A 12158-nucleotide genomic window follows, 5' to 3' on the forward strand; every position below is an offset into this window, starting at 1 on the left:
TGACAAAGGGGGATTGAAGTCTTCTTATCTTACTCTTTGGTATTAGAATTTAAGATAGATAGCCTCCAGTGTAAAGGAAAGTATTCACCATGATCAATACAAGGAGAAGGATCACTGTCTTTCATCTAGGGATTAACCACTGATGCCTTTGTATGTGTTTAGTATTTCAGGACAAGATTAGTTTAGATTTACAGATCTTTCTAAAGTAAAATAAAAATGTAAAATGTTTCTAAAAATATTAAAACTTAAGTAAATATATTGACTTAAGTATTTATATATTTAAATTTTCAATGCATTTATTCATTTATGCTACATCTGATGTTTACATGTAGCTACAGTTTCCCTACCAACCACTGTTTCAGTGCTTAATGAGTGAAGGAACACTTTACATACCTGTACTTCATTTTCAAGTGTTTTAAACTGAGAAGCTTATATATATATATAAGCCGCGTCAGGAAAATAAAGAGTAACCACACAGGAACAGTAGCACTGCTTTGACGCCGGGTGCTGCCAGTCTGCAGAATCGAGCGGAGAACTTGCGTACGACAAGGTATGAGGTACCGTGGAAAAGTGTGTGGCTTTACGCCAAGTGTAGGTTTTATACATTGCGATTTGAACGTGGAAAAGTTCTTACACAACATTTCTGTGCATACGCACCGTTTATACATGAGGCCCCAGATGATTAGAAATATACAAAGGTAACTCACGTCCTCAAGGCACTTGCTTTTGTGTAGAAACAGTTGAAAATTTAGTTAAATTCTTGGTAGTGTCTGAAAAACTGCAGTATAAACCAATGTGCTATACATCTTTAATGCTTTAGTCCACAAGTTTAAGACCACAATTGAAAGACTGTGAGCAGATCAAGTCACAATTCCTGAAAAAGAAATAACAGCAATTGAAGCTGCGAAGATTAGAACTAGCAGGTGAGTTTGTCGAGAGCATGCACCACAGAGAGACATCTAAACATCTTCTGAATAAACCTAATTCAAGAGTGTAGAGCAGGGCAATTCAAATGGCGGCCCGCAGGCCACATGAGGCCCAGAAGCAACCTCCAAGTGGCCCAGTCCGTGGTTCTGCCATGGCTCCAGACTACAACTAAAATGCAACCAAAAATAAACTTTGGCGGTTATCATTTCTACTTAGTTCGTCAGTTGTGAATGAAATTATCGAAACTTTAATTTTATCATTAAGCGGATGTGCTGTTAACAATGTGTCAGTACAGGCTCCTTCCTTGCATATATCTGAACAGTATCAAGATTCAGTATCAAGTTTATATCCCGCACTGGGTGCAAGGAAGTCCCGGCGAAAAATGACGCCAGACTTGGAGACATGCACAGGAAAATATTTCTAAGTACATGGTGCTGCTGAGGGGACGGCTGTGAATTTTAGCGACAGGCTGGTTAGTCTTGTGCCGGAATAATAAATAAACGGATGAATATGATGTAACCGGTCATCAGAACAAAAGGTAGCCATGCAGAACATTTGAAATTCATCTGCCCATCACATAGGTCACCTTTTATAAATATATATCTGTGCTCTGTGGAATTCAGCTGTTATTCTGATTTGGTGCAGCACAATAAGGTATGATTGTCCCAATCACCTTGTGTTTGCACATCTTTGCATGCTGTTTCTCTTTTGATTAAACCTTACTCCATGCAAAATGCTGGCCTGTCTGTTAGTAAACATGTACGAGCAGTTGCCTGCCCGCTGTTTCGTCACACACAGATGTGATGAAGTCTGCATTTTAAGGTTGAAGGTGTATTAAAGTCGTTTTATCAGGATGTTCTGTGATTGATGGCGGACAGTAGACTTTGTTAAAATTCCACTTTTTTAGTTGTTACTTCAGTCATTTTGGCAATAAATTCTTCAATGGGAGCTCTTCAACAAAGAAAAAGGGAAAATAAGATTTATTAAAAAAACAATACTACCAATAATTATAATTAACCTATAACGGCGCACTGCACGATAACATACAGTGAATACACTTGACTTGACTTGCCCGCTGCCAAGAGTTGATTCTAAAATAAAATAAAATAAAAATAAAAAGAGTAATAATTCCAAAACCCTTTGTTTTTAAAATAAAGCTATAGTGCAGAGTTTCAGAGTAGTATATGTGTGCCAGATTTCAGGCTACATGTTATTTAATTTTGACCTTGACCTTGACCTTCCTGGGTTGATGTCTGATGTTGGAGGTCAATCATCACCCCGAAAGTGGACAGCAGACATCACGTAGTATATGTGTACCAAATTTCACGTCAATAGGTCAAACAGTTTGCGAGCTACAGGTGATTTAAAATCCTGGACAGAAAAACGTACAGCCACGGTACCATATTATATAAGAAGATAATGCATTACTTTACACTCAAGAACTCTGCACAAAGACATTTTAAAGACAAATTATTAAAATAAATGTACTAATTTACTTTCATGCCATTTGTGGTGCCTTGCTTTTACTGAGGTAGTTTTCTTCTGGGGGGCCATGGAAACAATTTCAACAGGAAAGGCTTTGTCATGGAACTTAAATTTAACCTCTGTCATATGACTGATTAAAACTGTGTGAATTAAATAGTTCTACGAAAAAAAGAAAAAAACCCTTGCCTGTCATGACCACCCATTTAACACTAGAATTCCTGAAGCCAACGAAAAAACTCGTAATCCCGGCCCACCTTAAATCCATTTGCAAATCTCTCAACATCTTTTATTTTGTAAATGTGTCTTTCAGCACAAGCAGCAACCCCACCGCCGGAGATCATCTTGGGCAAAAAGTTCTTCCAGCTCAAGTCAAGGCTCCTTATTTGCGCGTGTGGTGCCTGGAGTTGTATAGGGTAAATAAGATATCGTCATTTGGAATGCATACATTTCATGTGTGTTCCGTATCTACAACGATCTGTGTAAATTGTAGGATGAACTGCAAGGCAGGAATAATTGAAAACATGGCTAAAAGAGAAACGTTTTTCACATTTTAGTAATAATTGACAAAATGTACATATGAAGTGTATAATGTGTGAAGACTGAAGTCCAAATATCAAATAAACAATTTCACAACATCTACAAATATAGCAAAACAAGTGCACTTTTACTCAAGAATATTACCGTAGAAAAAGAAATTGGTTTAGGGTATAATACTGACATAATAGCATTGTTGACACAGTGGTAAGAACTGCTGACTGGCAATCAAAAGGTCGCTGGTTCAATTCAGAGTGCACCCGTTTTGAGTAGTGAGCTGCTCTTATTCTTACTGGTATACAATAAAAACATACATTTGATTTGTGACCAAATGTAAAAGGGAAACAATGAATAAACATTACTAGTTTTTAAATACATTCATTTGTGTTGATTTAAAATTTGTCATTAACTGCTGCTGAGAATGTCTGGCCCAGCTACATTTCTTGGTTTGAAAATCTGGCCCAACTTACATTATAATTGAATAGCCCTGGTGTAGAATCTTAAAGGAAAGATCTGTCTGAGTCACATGCTATTATGTCACCAAATGAGCTGAATCCACTGATATGTCTTCTGCTATTTTTAAAACTTTATTTATTCTTCCAGAATGTTTTCAGTAAATATTCATCGTGGTCTGTATCACTACTTCAAGTGAATTTTTCAAGAATCTAGTTGGCATTGATCTTAGTTAGAAGGTTACAGATTCCATTTTAGAACTTATTCCTAGAATTTTCTGTATCATCATTAATTTATACAAAAGGTGTTGATGTGGTACAGTAGTGCTAGGTGCTTCAAGTTTAAAGAAATAAAAAGAAAAAACATATCACATTGCTCTTAATATTAGGTGCAAGTATGCCACAGAGTTCTAATTTCTTATTTGATGGGCTAGCTACAGCTCTAAATAAAACTGTAGAGCTGTTCTGTCATGATGTTTTATTTCTGAGCAATAATCAAAGTCTAAATAACATTTTGAGTGCTGTTCTATTTTTATTCTGAGCAATAGTCAAAGCACCTTGTGAAAGGTATAACTGAATGTTTAATGCTTTCAGTCAGACCACTTAGTTTTGAAGAATATCCATGTGCACTAAATAATGGATAATATATTTAGATGCTGCCTATTTCTGTTTCTTAGCTGTGTAAGTGCAGATCAAAATTAATTGAATTATCCTCTGGAACATTAACTCATTTATTTTGGCGCTGCATCAGAGTGGACAAATTCTGGTCCTTTATTTTTAATTAATTGTCTGCTATTTTGAGGATGAATATTCAGCCGGATCCTTTGTTACTTCCTTATTATTGTTGTCCCAGATCATATCCCACTAAACAAAGGCCAGTCTGGTGTGATGTACTTTGTAAACCTTTTTTCTAGATGTTTAATTTTAAGATGCTGGAAATAAGAGGTTCCACTCTCACACATGCATTGCAAGAGGTGTAATGCTTTATATTACGCTTAAGAAAATAAGATTCTCTTCTCTTGGCAACACCTAAAAATGTTATTCAATCTGGCAGCCCTTTCTGCATTATTTTTCAAGAGTACACCTAAATGTTAAGAGGTTATCACCACCGCTTAACATTTAGGTATACTCTTCCGTCCTTTATTCTCTTTCTATCATTATAGATAGGTAGATGGATGGACGATGCCCAGTTGCAATGTTTTTCTGCCTTGTTGTTTTACTTTGCAATTTTTTTTACAAAGGAAAGTAACTCATTATTTCTATGTTATGCTTTGAATAAATATTGTTATTTGCTCAGATATAATTTTTGAATTTATGCAGTTACAATTACCCTGTTTTTCCCTTTTTCCCAGCTGTTTTTGTGCTGTGTTTTGGTAACAGGCATAATTTATAAATAAAATTTGTTAAAATAATCTAATTAAATAGTAATCTGATGTGATGTTGTTGGCAAAAGTAAAAGTTATTTTTTCATTTTTAATATCATTTGTGCTAAATAAATTGTTCACTTTCAGCACTAGCACCTGAAGTTGAGACACATACAGTTGTGCTGGTAAGTGTACATACCCTTGCACAGTTTGTAAGATGTGTACCAATACTTTAAAGAACAAAATGACTGATCAGACAAAAGACATTTCATTTACTTTTAATGGAATTCAAATTAAACTCTAACACATCACAGAACAGCACAACCATTAAACAAAGCATAGTAATAAGGAAAAAAATGAGATAGTCCCTGTTCAAAAGTTTGTATACACTTATTTCTTACTATTGTTTATTGCCCTCTTTAAGATCAATGATAGCATGCACTCTTTTGTGATAGTTGTGGATGATTACCTTGATATTCTCTGGTGGAGCTGCCCATTTTCTTAGCAAAATGCCTCCAGGTCCCATAATTCTTGGATTTCCTTGCATGAACTGAACATTTGAGATCTCCTCAATGAAACAGGTCAGTAGACTGTGATGGCTACTCCAGCACCTTCACTTTTTTCTACCGTAGCCACCAAAGGGTCAACTTGGCCTTGTGTTTTGGTTCAATGTCGTGTTGAAAGATCCAAGTGGATCCCTTGTGCAGCTTCCGGAGTAAAGAATTAAAGTTGTCCTATAATATTTTCTGGTAACATGCTGCATTTATCTTGCCATTAATTTTCAGTAATTCATCTATGCCACTGTAGCTCACACTCCCCCAGAACATCAGAGATCCGTCTCCATGCTTCACAGTATGGATGATGTACTTTTAATCATGGGCCTTGTTGCATCCCCTCTAAACATAGTGCTTATGGTTGTGACCATAAAGTTCAATTTTGGACTCCTCACTCCAAAAGACTTTGTTTCAGAAATTTTGTAGCTTGTCTAGATGCTGTTTGGCATATTGTAAGTGGGCTGTTTTGTAGTGTTGGCACAGTAAAGGCTTTTTTTTCTTGCAACTCCACCATGCAGCCCATTTTTATTCAAGTACCTCCTAATTGTGCACCTTGAAACAGCAATACCATTTGTTTGTATCTCAGCTGAAGTGGCTTGTGAGTTTTTCTTGGCAGCTCGACAAATGATCCTGGCAGCTGTGGCTAAAACCTCAGTTGGTCCACCTGACCATGGCTTGGTAACAACAGAACCCCTAACTTTCCACTGAACACCACTGACAGGCATTTTCAGATCTCAAGATATCTTTTTATATCCTTTTACTAATTTATACAAATCAACAACCTTTTCTTGCTGGTCCTTTTGACAATTCTTTTGCTTTCTCCATAGCTTGGTATCCAGCACAGTCAGTGCAGCTCTGCATGAATTTAAATTGACTATTTATGCACAGACACTGATTACCATCAAAGAGGTTATAGGTGTGAACACTCTCCCTTAAGTACCTTTAATTTGAACCTGTGTGTGTCAACTTGTGTGTATATTATCAGCTCCAACATTCAAAAGTATGTCAATTTTTGTTCAAGCCCATTTGGATGATTTCAGTTATCATTATGATTTAAAAACAGTACACACAATTAGGTGATAATAAATTGCCTAGTCTGAGCACACCCTACAATTAAAAGGAAAGCTTTCTACATGATTACTTATATTTTCTAAACAATGGCTAATATTTTACAAGTTCTGCCAGGGTATGTAAACATATGAGCACAAATCTAAGTGGCAGTTCTGCCTGTTTAAGTCTGTTATCTAAATGTACAGTTGTCTTTCAAGCACTGAAATATTCTTATAGAAAGGGTTTGGAAGAACTTGTGGAATCGTGATGTGTTATGTACACAGGTACACTAACAAACACTGTGGATTTGGATAAGTGCTGCTGCTCCGTACCACCAAGTACCAGCCCACTTTAGGTGGTAATGAGGTAACAGATAATCAGGTTTATCATTGATAACAATTAAATTAATGTAAGTGAGCAGGTATTTAGTAATTTTAATTATAAAAATTATTCAGGTACTGTATATAACTGGATTGTTTGAATTCAATTTAAAGTTGTGTAATTGCACATCGCTCAGTTTTATTTCCCACATCCCAATGAAGTACATGTAAGGATAGCTGGTAACTTTAAATTAGCCTCTGTAAAAACAGAGAGGTAAACAGATAAAGAGTTGAGGGTCCAGTAAGGATTCCCCATTTAATATTTGGTAATATAGTTGTAAAAGTAATCAATAAAGGGACTGCTTGGTCTGTCTCATGGCTTTTCTAGCCCACCAATGAAGCTCCTGAGGATGAAGGACAATCTTCTTCAGCCACTGGTCTGAATGAATACTGAGCTCCTCTTCGATTGTTTCTTTATTAGCGATTGGAGTGAAAGGAGCAGGACTTCTGGAGACCCCAGAAAAGTGATGTCAAAGGTCATCCTGGCTGTTCTCCTTCACTCTAAATTTAAAGAAATAAAGGAAGTTAGCAACTGTGTCACACTAAACTTTCCCCTAACACCCCACCCCATTTCCTTCTGCATAGTTCCCATAAAATTCTCACTGGGATCACATATCTGCCACCCTACTTTAATTAAAAATCACTGTGTGTGTGACGGCGCCATGTTAAGTGATGCCCCAAATGTAATGGAACCACATTACCAAAACAACAAAAAGGATGAACAGAGTTCCAAATAACACAGGCTGGACCAAAGCTTCATTAAGTCTGTGCCTCAGAAACAGGCCTTACCCCGGACAGCCAAGTCCCAACTCAAAAAGTCAGACTTCAAGACCTGTACAGACCCAAAGTGGAGCTCAAACTTTTAATGTTCAAAAATATTTTAAATGTACAAAGATGGCCTTCAAGGGATTCAGAAGATTTTTAGAAGATTCTTTATAAATGAAGAATTTATAAATGTAAACAAAAAGAAGCAGATGACAGCTAGACTGGGGAAAAGGCAAAATGAGTTTGCAGAGAAAGGCAGTCCAAGGATAACAAGTCCAATCAATTATCCAGTGCTCAGAATCCAAAAAACAAAGCAATAAAATTCATAATAACCAGAAAATCAAGAAATGTCCTCAAAAGACCTGCAATTTGCAATGCTCCCACAGGGAAACTCAGAGAGACTTTGTCTCCTCAGCCTGAGTATAATGGTTGAGGGTGATGTTTCAGCAGTGATGCCATGATGGCCCTGGTGTTCCACACAAAAGATGTAGCTTTGGACACACAAATACCATACATAATGAAGAAACAAAATAAATAAAAACAAAAAAGCATCAAAAATAATACTTCAGAATTAAAAGAAACAATTGTAAAAGGACAACATAAACAAGCAAAGGAATAAACCCTAGCTGTAACATATCAAGTTGCGTTTTCTGTGAAAATCATGTGCAAGAAAAAAAAAAAAAATAATGTCCAAGTCTCAAAAATCCTTTCCCAGTTGATTCACTGTTTGTCAGGGGTGTGTTATTGCTCCTATTCTGTTCAATGCTTGCATAGAGTTAGTTGGGCAGGGTCATGGGGTCCAGCGGCCGTGGGGCATCTGTTGGTGGAGAAAGATTCACTGATTTTGACTTTGGTGATGATGCTGCTGTGAGGCTCTGATTGGGACTCTTGAGAGACTGAGCGAGGAGTCTTAAGTCTCTGGGCTTGCGAGTGTCCTGGTTAAAAACCAAGATCCAGGCCTTTACTCACCTCTTTGGCACAGCCACCAGCAGCAGTGTGTCTGTCTGCAGAGAGAGTGTGAAACTTGTTGAGAGGTTTACTTACCTTGGCAGTGACATTCATTATTATGAAGTCAGTAGATGGATTGGGAGAGCATGGGGGGTCATGAGGTCACTGGAAAATGTGTGTGGTGCTCCTATTATCTATGCAAAAGGACAAAGGTCCAAGTCTTTAGAGTCTTGGTGTTTCAGTATATGGTTGAGAGACATGGATGCTATCCAGTGACCTGAGATGAAGACTGAACTCCTTCAGTACTGTGTCTCTTTGGAGAATCTTTAGGTACCAGTGGTTTTATTTTGTGTTGAGTTAGCGGTTGCTCACAGAGTACCAAATGAGGCACATTACCTGCCTTGTGAGTTAAAGCACTACGGCCATGTTGCACAATTCCCTGAGGATGATCCCCTGATTCCCTGTGGCTGGACCAGGCCAATGGGATGCCCATGTAACACCTGGCTGCGGCAGATCGAGGATCACTTCTGGAGGGTGGGACTGGGCCGCTTGTCCGCATGGGGGGGTTGCCAACCTGGATCCCAAGCTGTTTTGTTATGTGGTGGGTGTGGCAATGTGCTGTACCAGTGCCTTCTCCCCGACGTGACCTGACCTGACCTAAAAAATGGTGGTTTCAAAGCAATCTAATTCAGTGTGGAAACCGCTGACATGCAGTAGGAGATGTTCTGCTCTGGTCTTTTTAGGTTGCCATTCAAAGGAATAAAAAAAAAAAAACAACTTTAAACATGTTGAACTCAGGAGGTGAATTCAGGAAAGAAAACTCCTTGTCATTGTATTAGATAAGGAACATTTAAATAATACAATCTTGTGTGAATATAATTCAGTGGCAACACAATCACAATTTGCCAATTTTCTGTTAAAGAAATTGGAGGTGGAATTTGGCCATACAATCAAAATGACTCCACCTTTAGTATATTTTATTACTCTTTCTCCATGTGTGTTTTTTGTAAAATTAATTTAAATCCTAGTGTGTCATAGACTTGATTGAAATTTAGGATCAGTCTGAGGCCATGAGAACACATGGAATATAAATTATTCATTGCTGTATAAACAGAAAGCTGATTAAGTCAGTGATAAATTAGGTAGGCTTGTTTTGCAGATTACAGTCTTAACTGTGAAAGGCTGAGCCATCACACTTCGATAATAAATCCATAATCCATCCATGTAAATGTTCAGTCATACATTTTGGTATTCATCAAAAGTCCTGTAAAGAAAATGATGTATGTACTTTTTGCTGTACCAGGTTTTATTTGCTTGTTAATAAGTAATTTTATGAATAAATAGGCAAGTAAGGTGAAGATGATGGAAAGCAACATATATGATCACACTTACTTTGTTATTTTGATATCATCAAAATAAACTTGAAAATGTAAATATTTTTTTTCCAGTTTTTCCAGTCATAACAGTATATGAGTAAACAGCATTCACACATTGGGCCATTCAACCTAATCTTCATGTCTTTGTGATGGAAGTGGGAACCTTTAGAGATATCCATGCCAATGCTAGGAGAAGGTATAACCTCCACAAAGACTGTAGCCAGGTCTGTTTTTTAAACCAGTCCTGGAGCTTTGAGTCACTCACATTACTACTGCACTACCATTCCACCACCTCATATAATTAAATTATACAGCAGAATTTTTTTTTTAAACAAATATTTGTAAGTACTAACTTGGCCATCAAAGCTTTATAATTGCTACATTCTATTTCACATAGCACAACAAACACACATTTTAATTATAATAAATGTGTACAAATCTCTTCATAAACACATATTTTTACTGTTTCATTTAAGCATTGGCACTTTTTTCCATCATTTGACTATCTTCAAGACATCACAAGTTACCCTTTACTCTGCTACTCCGCTCTTTAAAACAAGGTAACTGATACTATGGAAAAACACACTCTTCTTCATACCAATGTCATCTAAAACAGGATGAAGTAAAAGGATTACTTCAGTGCTCCTGACATACACCTTTTGTCCACATTAGCAGAATGAATGAAGTAATCTAAGCTCAGTATAGATAACAACAACAGTGTGTGCTTTCCTTTTTAAATAAGCATTTCCCATGAAGCTCCTAAATTGTTTCGAGACTCATTCAAAAGACAACTTCCAGTAGTAGGTGTTGTAAAACTTTATAGATTTAAAGAATCGTTTTTCCTGGAAGTGGCTGATATTTTCTTTTTTGCCTGTCCCTCTCATCTTCATCTGTGAGATACAATTACATAGACAACATTATCTCTAAAAGCTTACAAAAATGTTAAAGGGAATTTAAAAAATTGATGGAAAGTTTTTATTGAAAGAACAGATGCACAAATCTAAATCTTAACACCAAAATACATTATAATTAGAACTGCATGATGCAACATAACATGTACAACGAAAAATGTATAAAGGAACAAGAATCTTGTGCAAACACAAAAGAGTATACTGAAAAAGAAACTAAAAATAACTTTAATAATAGAAATTATCCAGTATAAATGAATAGAATTCGAGATTGGTGGTATGAAATATTTATATTTACTCAGTTCGGTATGATAGTACTGTTTGTTATTGAAGTTCACAGTAAAAGTAAATCTTGCGTGTGTTCATTTGCAATAAAAGTTTACATTTGGTAAAACGTTCTAATGCAGAGCATGTCTGGGACTGCTGAAATTATTTTCTAAGCATGCTGCTCAGTGCCTATCATCACTTGTTGTTTCTTTAGGCAGTTGTTTTAGTAACGTTCAAAACACATTCCACGGGCCTTTTCTTCTGAAGTACTGCATACATTTTCTGCCTCTTACTGAAAAAATTAGATATAAAAAATGCAATCAAATGGGAAGTAAGCAAACTGGACTTTTGAAAGTTTTGAAATTTTCATAAGAGAAGGTGAAGATATATTGCAAATGTCTTAAAATTATACAGATTCCTATTTGGCACCTAGATTCCTTGAAAATAACAACTGATTACTACTAAATAAGAAAAAAATATCAAACAATGAACTTTAAAAATTCAGAATTAACAACAAGACTGCTAGCAGCAATGACCTAAGACTATATAGATTTAGGAGAACTTTTAGGAAACATTTTTAATGGCTTCAAAAAAGTCTAAAGAATGAATTGCATTTTTTTAGTATTTGTAAAGATATTTCCATCTGATTCCATGACTTGGAAGATCTATACCAAATTAACAAAGGATCATTCTAAAATACCTCCATAATAGATCAGAAGGGTACAGCACACCATATATAGTGGCATAAAGGGTTTTCAGAATAGTTTTATTAATATCAGCAGGCTTTTAGAATTTACATAGAATAATAACTGTATCAAGCTTCATTCTGATTGAGTGATTCATTTTGTTGTTAACATGTCCACAAACTCAGATTCAGATATACACATGTACATATGTAAATATCACTCCAGAATAAGCCTAATAGTGCTCAGGTATGAATAAGACATGTAAACCTGTTTAAAATTGAAAGTTGAAATTTTAACTGCATAATAACACCTTTCCTATACAGCATATCAAACTTTACCTCTGGTATTTAAATGCTGCCAGGGACAACAGAAAAAAAAATCCGGAGGGCTGGAGAATAAAACAAAATCTGCAGGGGTTATGAGACCACGAGACCACCCAGTCCCCACTGGGCATTCTACCTA

General features: G+C 36.3%; 1 protein-coding gene across 1 annotated transcript in view; it reads right to left on the bottom strand.

Annotated features, from left to right (window-relative positions):
• Positions 1-5072: 5072 nt before the first annotated feature.
• pax1a (paired box 1a) overlaps positions 5073-12158 on the bottom strand; it is a 91369-nt gene continuing 84283 nt past the window's right edge. Inside the window, exon 6 of the mRNA XM_039748018.1 lies at positions 5073-7247. The gene's annotated coding sequence lies outside the window, so the exon portion shown is untranslated. The remainder of the gene's footprint in view (positions 7248-12158) is intronic.

The sequence above is a fragment of the Polypterus senegalus genome, chromosome 3 (genome assembly GCF_016835505.1).
Source record: "Polypterus senegalus isolate Bchr_013 chromosome 3, ASM1683550v1, whole genome shotgun sequence".
Taxonomy (NCBI): domain Eukaryota; kingdom Metazoa; phylum Chordata; class Cladistia; order Polypteriformes; family Polypteridae; genus Polypterus; species Polypterus senegalus.